This window comes from Rhinopithecus bieti, unplaced genomic scaffold, assembly GCF_001698545.2.
Source record: "Rhinopithecus bieti isolate Rb0 unplaced genomic scaffold, ASM169854v2 scaffold_22522, whole genome shotgun sequence".
NCBI lineage: Eukaryota > Metazoa > Chordata > Mammalia > Primates > Cercopithecidae > Rhinopithecus > Rhinopithecus bieti.
In genome coordinates, this window is record NW_016811454.1 from 640,081 (window position 1) to 651,728 (window position 11,648).

Here is an 11,648-nt window from a genome sequence, read left to right on the forward strand (position 1 = left end):
GAATTTCCACCAGGTGACCTTTTGGAATAGCATTCCATAGTTTAGCACTCCTGAAATTTTCTCTAAAGGTAATTGTAGAAGTAAAAATACTGGTTTTCTCTCAGAAAATCTGGGTCTAAGTCTTATTTCTCTCAGTGACTGTGATTTTCATCAAGTCAATCTCTCTTTGGGCTATTACCTTACTGGTAAAACAGTAATAGCAATTCACATCTTTCAGGTTTTTTTTGTTTTTTTTTTGAGAGAGAGAGAAATTATGTGATATTTTTCAAAGTTGGGTATGCCAGTTAGTAGTATGACACTTGGAGGGTATTTCAACCCAAACACAACCCAGCAGATGCTCATCAGGTACCTTTGAAGCACCACACTGTGTTGTGTGCTTCACACAACAGATAGAACAGGCACCGTCCCCACCCTTGCAGAGCTCATACTCAACTCTGAGAGAGACAGTAAAGAAATAAATATATCAGTAAAATTGTACTGAGTGCTACAAAGCAGGGGTCCCTAACCCCCCGGCTGTGGCCTGGTACCAGTCTGTGGCCTGTTGGAAACTGGGCCACACAGCAGGAGGTGAGCAGCAGGGGCAAGCATTACCACCTGAGCTCCACCTCCTGCCAGGTCAGCAGCAGCATTAGATTCTCACAGAAGCACGAACCCTACTGTGAACTGCACACGTGAGGGATCTAGGTTGCACGCTCCATATGAGAATCTAATGCTGGATGATCTAAGGTGGAACAGTTTCATCCCAAAACCAACCCCCCTGCTCCCTCATCCCTGGAAAAATTGTCTTCCACGAAACGATCCGTGGTGCCAGAAAAATTGGGGACCGCTGCTACAAAGGAATGAACAGGTTGTCCAGAGAGACAAAACACCTCTGAGGAGGTGGCATGTAAGGTTTAGTTCCCGCAGGCTGAAACCAATGATTAAAAAATAATCAAAGCCAGACTCCAATGAGACCCAGAAAACATTCTGCTCCTGGGACAGGTGAGGTGTTTGATCTCCTCATCTAAGCCACATACAGAGGAGGGGTTTGTACAACACACTTGACCTTTCCAGGTGGGACCTGGGGGAAGGGAGATGTACTTAAAACCCTGAAACTTCATGAAGCATGCCACTCGTGCCCAACATTATTTAGGAATCATGTGTGAAGAAGGATTTTATACATATTCTGTAATAAAGATAATGAGAGTACTGAATCTGTCTTCCTGAGGCAACCCCAGGCCATACCTCTGAGACCGTGGCATGAGACTTTGTAGCTTCATTCCTTCATTCCATAAACCTTTATTTTGGGCCCCACACTATATATGCCCTGGCACAAAGCTAGTTCCTGGAGAAAGATAAAGGCACAGTCCCTGTCTTCTGGAGGCTGAGATCGTAGCTCTGAATGCACAAGTAAACAGAAGCATCCGGTGGAACGCATCACAGTGTAATGAAAGAAGTCAGCTCCAAGTGTGATCAAGGAGGGGAATCACTCAAACGAGTCAGGACTGAAGTTGGACAGAGACTTCCAGACCAGACACGCTAGAACAGTACAAGGCATGAGAGAGCACACCTGGTTAGTATATTATAGGTGGTTCCATACAGATGGAGCAGGACCTCTGCATTTTGGAAAACAAAGAAGAAAAATGGGCTGGTGGAGGAGGCTGAAGAGATGGGCCTCCAATTTCCTTCTAAGGATCTGAGGTCATTCCCTAAATGTTATGAATTACTAATAAATGAGTTTTTTAAAAAAATTTTATATGTTTTGTAGAGATAGGGTCTCTTTTGTTGCTTAGGCTGGTCTCAAACTCCTAGTTTCATGTGATCCTCCCGCGTTGGTCTCCTAAAGTGTTGGGATTACAGGCATGAGCCACTGTACCCAGCCTAATAAGTGGTTTTAAACAGGCAAGTGATGCATCTCTTTTGCACCTCTGAGAAAATGTTACCATATTTTATATTTAATTTTTAGAATTTTACATACTAAAAAATGTACAAATCATAAGCTCAATGAATTAAAAATTATATTTTAGGGGAGATTTTTCCATTCTATAGTAATTTACAGTCAGATGGTTGTTTTCTCATATTTTGGTACAACAGGTGTTCATTTCTTTCTGTGAAGGCAAATTTATACTAAAGTTTCAAATAAAAATGAAGACATTATTCTGGCCTAAACAATGACAGAACAGTGTTCAATTATAACAAGTTGTACATCCGAGGGCTGTAAAGGAATTCCAGTAAGCAAGGAGCAATTTCCATTCCTAAGTGGGGTGTGGGTGTCAGTGTTCATTTTAGCAAGGGGCTCGGGGCACTCTGTGTAATGAGTGTGGGTAGGACGGTATTACAGGACATGTATAGAAGGGAGATCATCAAGGCAGAGAAGCCCAGAAAAGGCAGGCCTGACACAGATTACCTTGAGGACTCTGCACCCCTCTGGAAACCTGGCCCTCTTTGCTTCCATTCATTCTACTTCCCAGCAGCAGAAGTGAATGGACTCTACCAGGTTGGGGACCCCAGTGTTGCTTTGCCTTGGCCTCTGCCTCTTCTGCCATCACCAAGCAACCCATTTTGCTCTGGGTACTTTTCCACTGGCTTTTAGGTTTGCCAGTAAGTTCTGCTCACTTCTGACTCTAATTCATAACCTCGCTCTTGTGGCTCCTGCAGCCTCATGATATTTCCCTGCATATAAGCTTCGAGTCCTGCTACCATCTGCTACTGCTGCTGCTGCTGCAAAAGACAGTGTCTGACGAGAGTGGTTTGTTCACTATCATTAACCTTGCTAGGCAGAGCCCTGTGCTGGGCCACCTTGCTAACTGCAGGCCAGCCTGCATTCTGGCCACCCTGGTGTCTCTCCTGGTCCAACAGCTGGGCCAGAGCAACAGGATAGGTGAGGCAGAATACAGAGTTCCCCTACACAGAAAAAGACATGGGCTGCTCCCTGGACAGGGACTGTGAGCTTGAAGCTTTTCCTCCAAGTTGGGAATTGAGGCAGACACTATATTCATTTGTTTGCTACAAGGGCAACCACCTACTTTAAAGGAGTTCTGTAGAAGCTCTAGAGCCTAAAAAATACAGTAGGCTCTGTGGGAAGTCAGTGTAGACAAGAGGTTTGCTTCAGAGGAAGGAGTAGATTGAATCTCATTACTGAACTTTTGTCCCTTTACAAGGCTCTGTCCACACAGCATCCTGAGTGATCCTTTAAAACAATGTGAACTGGATTATGTTTCTCCCCTGCGCAAAGTTTTCTCCAAACACAAACTACCCTCCACACAGGGCCAATAAGCACTGCCTGATCAGACCCCTGCCTCTTGTTCAAGGTCAGCCTGGAATTCTTTCCCACTCTCCCTCCAAGCTTAGCCATACTCACTTTCCTTCTGTTATTCAAACACTCCTATAGCTCTTTCCTCAGCTCAGCTTATTGGCACTTGCTGCTCCTACTGCCTAGAACTCTCATCCTCCAGCTCCCATGTAATTGGACTTCTTCTCATCCTTTAGGTCTCATCCTTGAATGTCACTTTCCCAAAGAGATCTGCCCTGGCCTACCAAATCAGAAACTCTGGAGATAGGCCCAGCACACACTGAACTTGGAGAACCACCAGCCAAGAGAGCATATGGAAAGAATGACAGTATCAGCCAAGGAGATACTGAGTTCTAAGGGACTTATGCACCACTGCAGATTTATTCAGATAAATAAATACCCTGTGTGTGTATATTTATGCATTAAGGGATAAGAGCTATAAAGAAAATAGAATAAAGCAAGGACTAGTGATGAGAGTGTGCCATGAGCCTGAAGGCTCACAAAATTTCATTCACTTATTCATTCAACAGGGCAGTGGCAACAGCCAGGTGCAACTGGGATGGGGTAGTCAGGGAAGGCAGCCTTTGTTCAAGAATCTGCCTTGAGTTGGCATGTGAATCAGAGGTGCCAGAGGATCTGGGGGAAGGGAGGTCCAGGCAATATCCTTCAAGCAGAAAAGAGTTTGGTGTGTTTGAAAAACAAAAAGGAGAGCGGTGTGTTAGAGCACAGGAGCCAGGCACGGGTGAGGAGAGAAAGATGAATGTGCAGAGCTACGCACAGTCTAGAGAACAGGCCTGGCCATGGCAAACGGTTTGGATTTCAATACCTTGCCATGGGCAGTTCCCAGAGTATTTTAAGCAGCCAGGTGACATGAAGGGATTCTCTGTTTTGAAAGTTCACTTTGAGTGCTGCGTGGAGAATGGATCATGAGGGAAGGAGTGTAACTGAGAATCATGTAACATACTTCGGAGACTCGCAGCATGCCCCGCACTGCATCAAACTCTTTACAAGCATTAACTCACCAAATTCTATAACACCCCATGATGTAGATACTACCACTCACCTTGCTTTATGAATGAGACAACTGAGGCACAGAAAGGTCGGTAACATTTCTTAGGTCACACAGCTGGTAAGTAGGAGCCAGGACTTAAATCCAGGCAGCATGAATTCAGAGAATGAGTTCATAACCACCATGCTAAAATAGGCATATTGTTCCTGCCTCCCCATGACAAAGGACAGCTTTGAGCTTAAAATAGTGTGCTCTAGTAAAGTGCTTTGAATATTAAGCAGGGTACTGTGTGAATTTAACAATGCCATTATATAGTATAAATATAACTCATTAAATAACATATAATGAATTGGCTCTTAATCTTCTGTATATTGTGGTTAAAAGCAACACTAACATTTGCAGCAAGGAAAACAATTAGCACAGTCATTCAGTAGAGTCCTGCTTACACTTCACCCATTAACTTTAATCATCTATGAAATGTGTGAACTAAGCTAACCTGTCACCACCAGAGTCATTAGTGCCTGTCAGCAAATGATAATGCTTTAATTTTTTTTTTTCTGAGATGGAGTCTCGCCCTATCACCCAGGCTGGAGTGCAGTGACACAATCTTGGCTCACTGCAACCTCCGCCTCCCGGGTTCAAGTGATTCTCCTGCCTCAGCCTCCCGAGTAGCTGGGATTGCAGGCATGCACTACCACACCCAGCTAATTTTTGTATTTTTAGTAGAGACGGGGTTTCACCATATTGGCCAGGCTGGTGTAGAACTCCTGACCTCGTGATTCACCTGCCTCGGTCTCCCAAAGTGCTGGGATTACAGGCTTGAGCCACTGCACCCAGCCAATGCTTTAATTTTTAGGGTATGTTTTAATTTTATAGACTGACAACAACTTAGTCACTGTTTTCCCCTAATGGTACATATGATCAAGATATTGAATATTATTTAACTAAAGATGTATTACTCTTCACAATAGCATCATAAACTAGATCCTAATTAATAGTTACATTTATTTTCCTTCACTTTCCCAAATTTTATAACTCCCTTTTGCCCTTTAATCAGCAATACACATTCTGAAATGGAACATATGGCTATTTCTCATTTGGTATAGTTCCTCTGTATGTCAACACAGAGAACTCCACGTTTCACACTGGATAACAAGGAATATTTAGAAGAGTGGTTCTTAATCTTTTGGGGTATCACAGACACCTCTGAGAACCAGAGCCCACTGTGATTTTTGGGCTCTAGAGCTGCTATAGAACTCCTTTAAAGTAGGTGGTTATCATTGCAGCAAACAAATGAAATGTTTGTTTGCCCACCAAAAAAATGTATGTATGTATATACAATTTAAAGGGGTTCACAAAACTCCGAAATGTGTCCTCTGGTCACTACAAATCCCAGGTTAAGAAATTGCATTTTAATTTAATTTGGCTATTTAGAAGCAACTAATGTTTACTTCTCTAGTTAGTGATAAAACCTCTGCTTTAAAGAGGAATGTTGGGTAATACAGAAGGAAGAGCAGAAGTAGAAAACTCACCAATGGGAAAAGTTTAATATGGACTTGATATTGGATGGTTTTTGGAATATCATTAACACTTTCTTAGGTATATAATAGCATTGTGTTACGTAGAAGAATGTCATTTTTAGGAGATGCATGTTAAAGGATTTAAGGATGAAGGGCCATAATATTGCAACTTACATTGAAAAGGTTCAACAAAATAGATGATTGATAAATAATAGAATAGGAGACAGATGAAGTACATAGGGGAAAATACTAATTACCTTAAGTAGTTTCTACAAGTAGTAGGTATATGGTTTCTATTTTACTGTTCTTGCAAATTTTCTTAATGTTTGAAAATTGTTATAATAAATATTTGGAGGAGAAACATCCTTGTTTTTGATCATTTGAGGTATTGGGCAAGAAAGCATTAATGTAATTTTGAAGTCTAGTGGGGAAAAGTAGGGTTCACATGGATATTCTAAAATAGAAGATGATGTTAGAAAATTTCAATGGAAAATAAACTTCAGTGTTGTTCTAGAAATAAGATTAGGGAAGAGGTCAATAAAAAGAGAATGCTTCAAGTGAGAATCATGAATTATCCCAACACACCTTAATTCAAGTAAACTGAAAATTCTTTACAGATTTAGTTGATTTAATCTTTTCTATGTGTAGCTATAGCTATTAACCATTATCATTAGATTATACATTTGTTGAAGAATCTTGTTAAAAATACAGATCTGGTTAATAGTATTTGAGGATACTACCAGTCAAGGCAGATGGATTGATGTAGAACGAGGCCCTCTCACTGCAAACACAGAATCACTGCATGAAAATAATTTTAATGCATTGCCAGGATATAAAAGAAAAATTGAATAAATTTAAATATATAAGAAAAATTGGATAAATTTTGGTGGGGTGGGGTTACTAAATATTGTAAAGATATCAATTCTCTCTAAATCTATAGATTCGATGCAATTCCAGTTAAGATCTTAACCAGATTTTTTATAAATCTTGATAAGCTAATTCTAACATTTGTACTGAAGACCAAGATTGCCAAAATAGAAACAAAACTTCTACATAATGAGAAGAAAAAGATTGGGTGACTCATCCTAGCAGATACTAAGCCCCATTTACAAAAGTAGCACAATAGCATGATATTGGTGTGGGATAAATAAATAAACCAATAAAACAAAATAGAGTCCAGAAACTGGCCCCCACACATATATGTAAAATTAATATGTGATAGAAGGGATTTTGCATTTTGGAAGAGAAAAATGGACTTTTGAAGAAATACTGCTTGGACAATTGGGTAGGTTTATCAAAAATATAGAACTAGATACCTTAAAATATAACCAAAATATATTTCCATTCAGGTTAAAGTTTCAAATAGAACTTTTCTTTATAGTCTTAGGTTAGAAAGTAATTTTCTTCAATATGACTTTTAAAGAACCAAAAAAGAAAACACTGACATTATTTAACTGGTGAAAACAATCCACCAATTGGTAGGTGATATTTGCAATTCATATAATAAACAGAGGATTAGTATGCAAAATATTTAGAAGCTCCTAAAAGAAAACAAGACCAATAACTTAATGGGCAAAAGGTGTAAATACAGCTATGCAGGAAACTGAGGTGGGAGAATCACCTGAGTCCAGGTGTTCAAGACCAGCCTGAACAACATAGCAAGATCCCATTTCTAAAACAAAAAATTTCAAAAATTATTTGGAGGTGGTGGCATGGGCCTGTAATCCTAGCTACTCAGGAGTCTGAGGGAGGAGAATTGCTTGAGGTGAGGAGTTGGAGGCTGCAGTGAGCTATGATCACACCACTGCACTCCAGCCTATGTGACAGAGGGAGACCCCATCTCTAAAAAAGTTAAAATAATAAATAAATAAGGCATAAGCAAGCATTTTACCAAAAAATAAACACAAATAGCTGATAAAAATATGAAATGTTGCCCCCTTACTATAAATTTAGGAAATGAATGTTAAAATCACAAAAAGATACCATTTAGACTCACCAGATTAACAGAAATTGTAAAGACACAGAGTCCCATGGATGTGGAGCATCAGGAACAGTTACACACAACTGACAAAAATGTATATTAGCTCATCTGCATTTTCCAATAAAGTAAAAAATGCATATACTCTGTAGCCCAGCAGTTTAATTCCAAGCATATACCATGAAGAAAAGCTTTTCCATGTGCACCAAAAGGTGCATGCAACAATATACATAATAATGTTTTTTTTTTTTTTTTTTTTTTTTGAGACGGAGTCTCGCTTGCTGCCCAGGCTGGAGTTCAGTGGGCCGGATCTCAGCTCACTGCAAGCTCCGCCTCCTGGGGTTTATCCATTCTCGCTGCTCAGCCTCCGAGTAGCTGGGGACTACAGCATCCGCGCCACCTTGGCACCAGCTTACTTTTTTTTTTTTTGTAGAGACGGAGTTTCACCGTGTTAGCCAGGATGGTCTCGATCTCCTGACCTTGTGATCTGCCCGTCTCGGCCTCCCAAAGTGCTGGGATTACAGGCTTGAGCCACCGTGCCCAGACAATAATGTTGTTCTTAATAGAAAACTGGAAACAACCTAAATAATCAACATGACACTAAGTAGTTAAATTCACCCAATGGAATGCTATACAACAGTGAAAAATGAATGAATCAATTGAACTACAGCTTCACACTTCAGCATACATGGATCCTGTAAACATGGTATGAAGAAGCAAAATGCAGTAGGATTCCATTTTATAAAGTATACAGACATGCAAAACTCAACCATATGTTGTTTAGGGATGCATGCATATGGAGTCAAATTATAAAGAAATGCAAAGGAATGATAAACTCAAAATTCAGTATAGTGGCGACTTCTATGGTTAAATGAATTTTTAATTTAATTTTTTAAGCCAGATTGTGAGATATGGTATTTGTTTTATTGTATTCTAAATTACTTCATATCAGAGTTCTCAAACTCAAATAAATATTTGCTGTGGGTGGTAACTGAGGCCAGGAGTCCGAGGCTGCAGTGAGCTTAGATCACACCACTGCACTCCAGCCTGTACAACAGAAGGAGGCCCCATCTCTAAAAAAAACCATTAAAATAAAAAATAAATAAATAAGGCAAAAGCAAGCATTATGCAGTTGTATGATGGTCAGCGGTACCCTGGCCTCTACTGACTGAATGACAGTAGCACCGTCCTCCCAGTTGTGACATCCAAAACTGTCCACAGGCATTGCCAAATGTCCCCAGGAGACAAAAATCACCCCCAATTGAGAACCACTGCCCTACACACATATCTTTCATATATATTCTTTTGCTATGTATGAAATTACATTTTTAATTATTTAAAAAAATTTAAAGCTTTCATGATCTAACTCATATAACTAGCTTATTGACTAAATTAGACTTGATAGGACAGGCAGAAATATTCTATTCTTTCTCCATTGTTTCTTCAACTCACTATGTGAACTTGATCATCTTTTCCTGTCTCTAAATGATACCTCAGACAGGTCCTATGACTTGTTCAATCTACAAAAAAGTGGTACTTTAATATGGTTAAACCTAATAAATGGAGGAGATTTATCATGCTTTTGGATAAAAGACTCAATATAATGAAGATGTCATTTTTTCTCAACTTAAAGCACAGATTTAATAAAACTCTAATCATAGTCTCAGCAGCAATTTTGTTAACCTTGATAATTATTCAAAATCCATTTGGAAAGATAAAAGACATAAAAGACAAGAAAGAGAAGGAGGATAGAGACTTGCCCTATTAGAAAGCAAGACTTTATACAAAGTCAAAATAATTAAGATAATGCAGTAATGGTATTTGGATAGACAAATGAACCAGTGGAAGAAAATAGAGAGCCCACAGTCAGAACCATGGAGTATTCATCCAGTAAGCTACAGTAACACATTAGTCCTGACATCTGAGGTTTAGCATTTTGAAGTTAACTTCTTACTCACACAGGACCTACTGTTAATACAGATGACCACAAGGTGATGTAACAATCCAGGTAGTTCTATCTTGTGTGGGCTCTCTCATCCCAACATACATTCTTCATGCCTTCCAACACAGGGGAAGAAGGAAACTGAAAGATAGAACAAGGATGTTTCACAATCTCATCCCAGAATTACACACATCATTTCTGCTCACAGGTCATTGGCCATTTCTAGGTACATGGTCCTGGTGAAGAGCTGAGAAGTAGTCTTTGGGATATCCAGGAAGACAGAATAGCCAGATATTGGTGAGCACTAGTAATGTACCTCTTATACGAGAGCTTGATATAGGAAAGAGATGACATTACAGATCATCAAGAAAATACTGGATATTCAAAAACTGGTAATGGTTAATTATTTTTCATATAGAAAAAAAAGCATTAAATTAAATTAGAAACTCCCAGTATGGTCGAACACTCCAAATGGATTAAATATTTAAATAAGAAATACAAAGTTGTAATATTTTTAGTAGAAATTAGAGGTTATAATCCCTACTAAATCTTAGAAGAAAAGATTTCTTTAACAAGACAAAAACACCAATTACAAAGGAAAGGTTTGATTAATTTGACTATAAACAGAAGAGCACAATGTTTAAAAATAAAACATACACTTGAAGAAGATATTTGCATTATATAACAACAATAACAGCAGATTGTATTTGAAAACTTAAATAGCTCCCTCAAGTGAATAAGAAAATGAAAATTTAAAAATACAAAAAAATTGATACATGAGTAGGTAATTTCTCTTCCAGGTACAAAGATGTTTTTTTGAAACTTTGTTATAGTAGAGAAAAATTAGAAACAATTAAAATGTTCTAGAACAGAGAAATGGATAGGTGGATATATTGTGGTATATCTCAAACAATGGAATTCCAAACCAGAGTTAAATAAGACTTATTTAACCAGACAAAAAGCACATGATCAAGATGCACTTGTACTGATGTGGATAGGAGTTGGAAAACATAACATTTAATTAAAAAGCAGGTTGTAGAATATGTATAGGAATGATGCTATTTATGTATATTTTTATTCCATATGCTGTTTATGCATACACATGCTTGAAGTCAAATAGAAAGTCATGGGAAGGAAGGATATACATCAACTTTGAGATAAGAGTTGCTCTTGAGGAGAGAGAAAAATGAGCTCAGGAAAGTCCTTCCTGGATTCCCTATTCAATAAATGGTGCTGGGATAACTGGCTAGCTATATGCAGAAGATTGAAACTGGACCCCTTCCTTACACCATATACAAAAACTAGCTCAAGATGGATTAAGACTTAAATGTAAAATGCAAAGCTATAAAAACCCCGGAAGACAACCTAGGCAATGCCATTCAAGACACAGGCATGGGCAAAGATTTCATGATGAAGATGTCAAAAGTTATCCCAACAAAAGCAAAAACTGACAAATGGGATCTTAAACTTAAGAGCTTCTGCACAGCAAAAGAAACTATCAATGGAGTAAACAGACAACCTACAAAATGGGAGAAAATATTCACAAATTATGCATCAGACAATGGTCTAATATCCGGCATCTATAAGGAACTGAAACAAAATTTACAAGAAAAAAAAAAAGCCCTATTAAAAAGTGGTTGGCCGGGTGCGGTGGCTCAAACCTGTAATCCCAGCACTTTGGGAGGCCGAGACGGGCGGATCACGAGGTCAGGAGATAGAGACCATCCTGGCTAAGACGGGGAAACCCCGTCTCTACTAAAAAATACAAAAAACTAGCCAGGCGAGGTGGCGGGCGCCTGTAGTCCCAGCTACTCGGGAGGCTGAGGCAGGCGAATGGCGTGAACCCGGGGGGCGGAGCTTGCAGTGAGCCGAGATAGCGCCACTGCACTCCAGCCTGGGCGACAGAGCGAGACTCCGTCTCAAAAAAA

The 11,648-nt window shown here is 39.3% G+C and overlaps 1 long non-coding RNA gene across 1 annotated transcript in view; it reads left to right on the plus strand.

Annotated features, from left to right (window-relative positions):
- Positions 1–9,869: 9,869 nt before the first annotated feature.
- The window catches only part of LOC108543441 (uncharacterized), an 11,141-nt gene continuing 9,362 nt past the window's right edge, over positions 9,870–11,648 (plus strand). The window contains exon 1 of the long non-coding RNA XR_001889572.1: positions 9,870–10,017. This is a non-coding gene — a long non-coding RNA (uncharacterized LOC108543441). The remainder of the gene's footprint in view (positions 10,018–11,648) is intronic.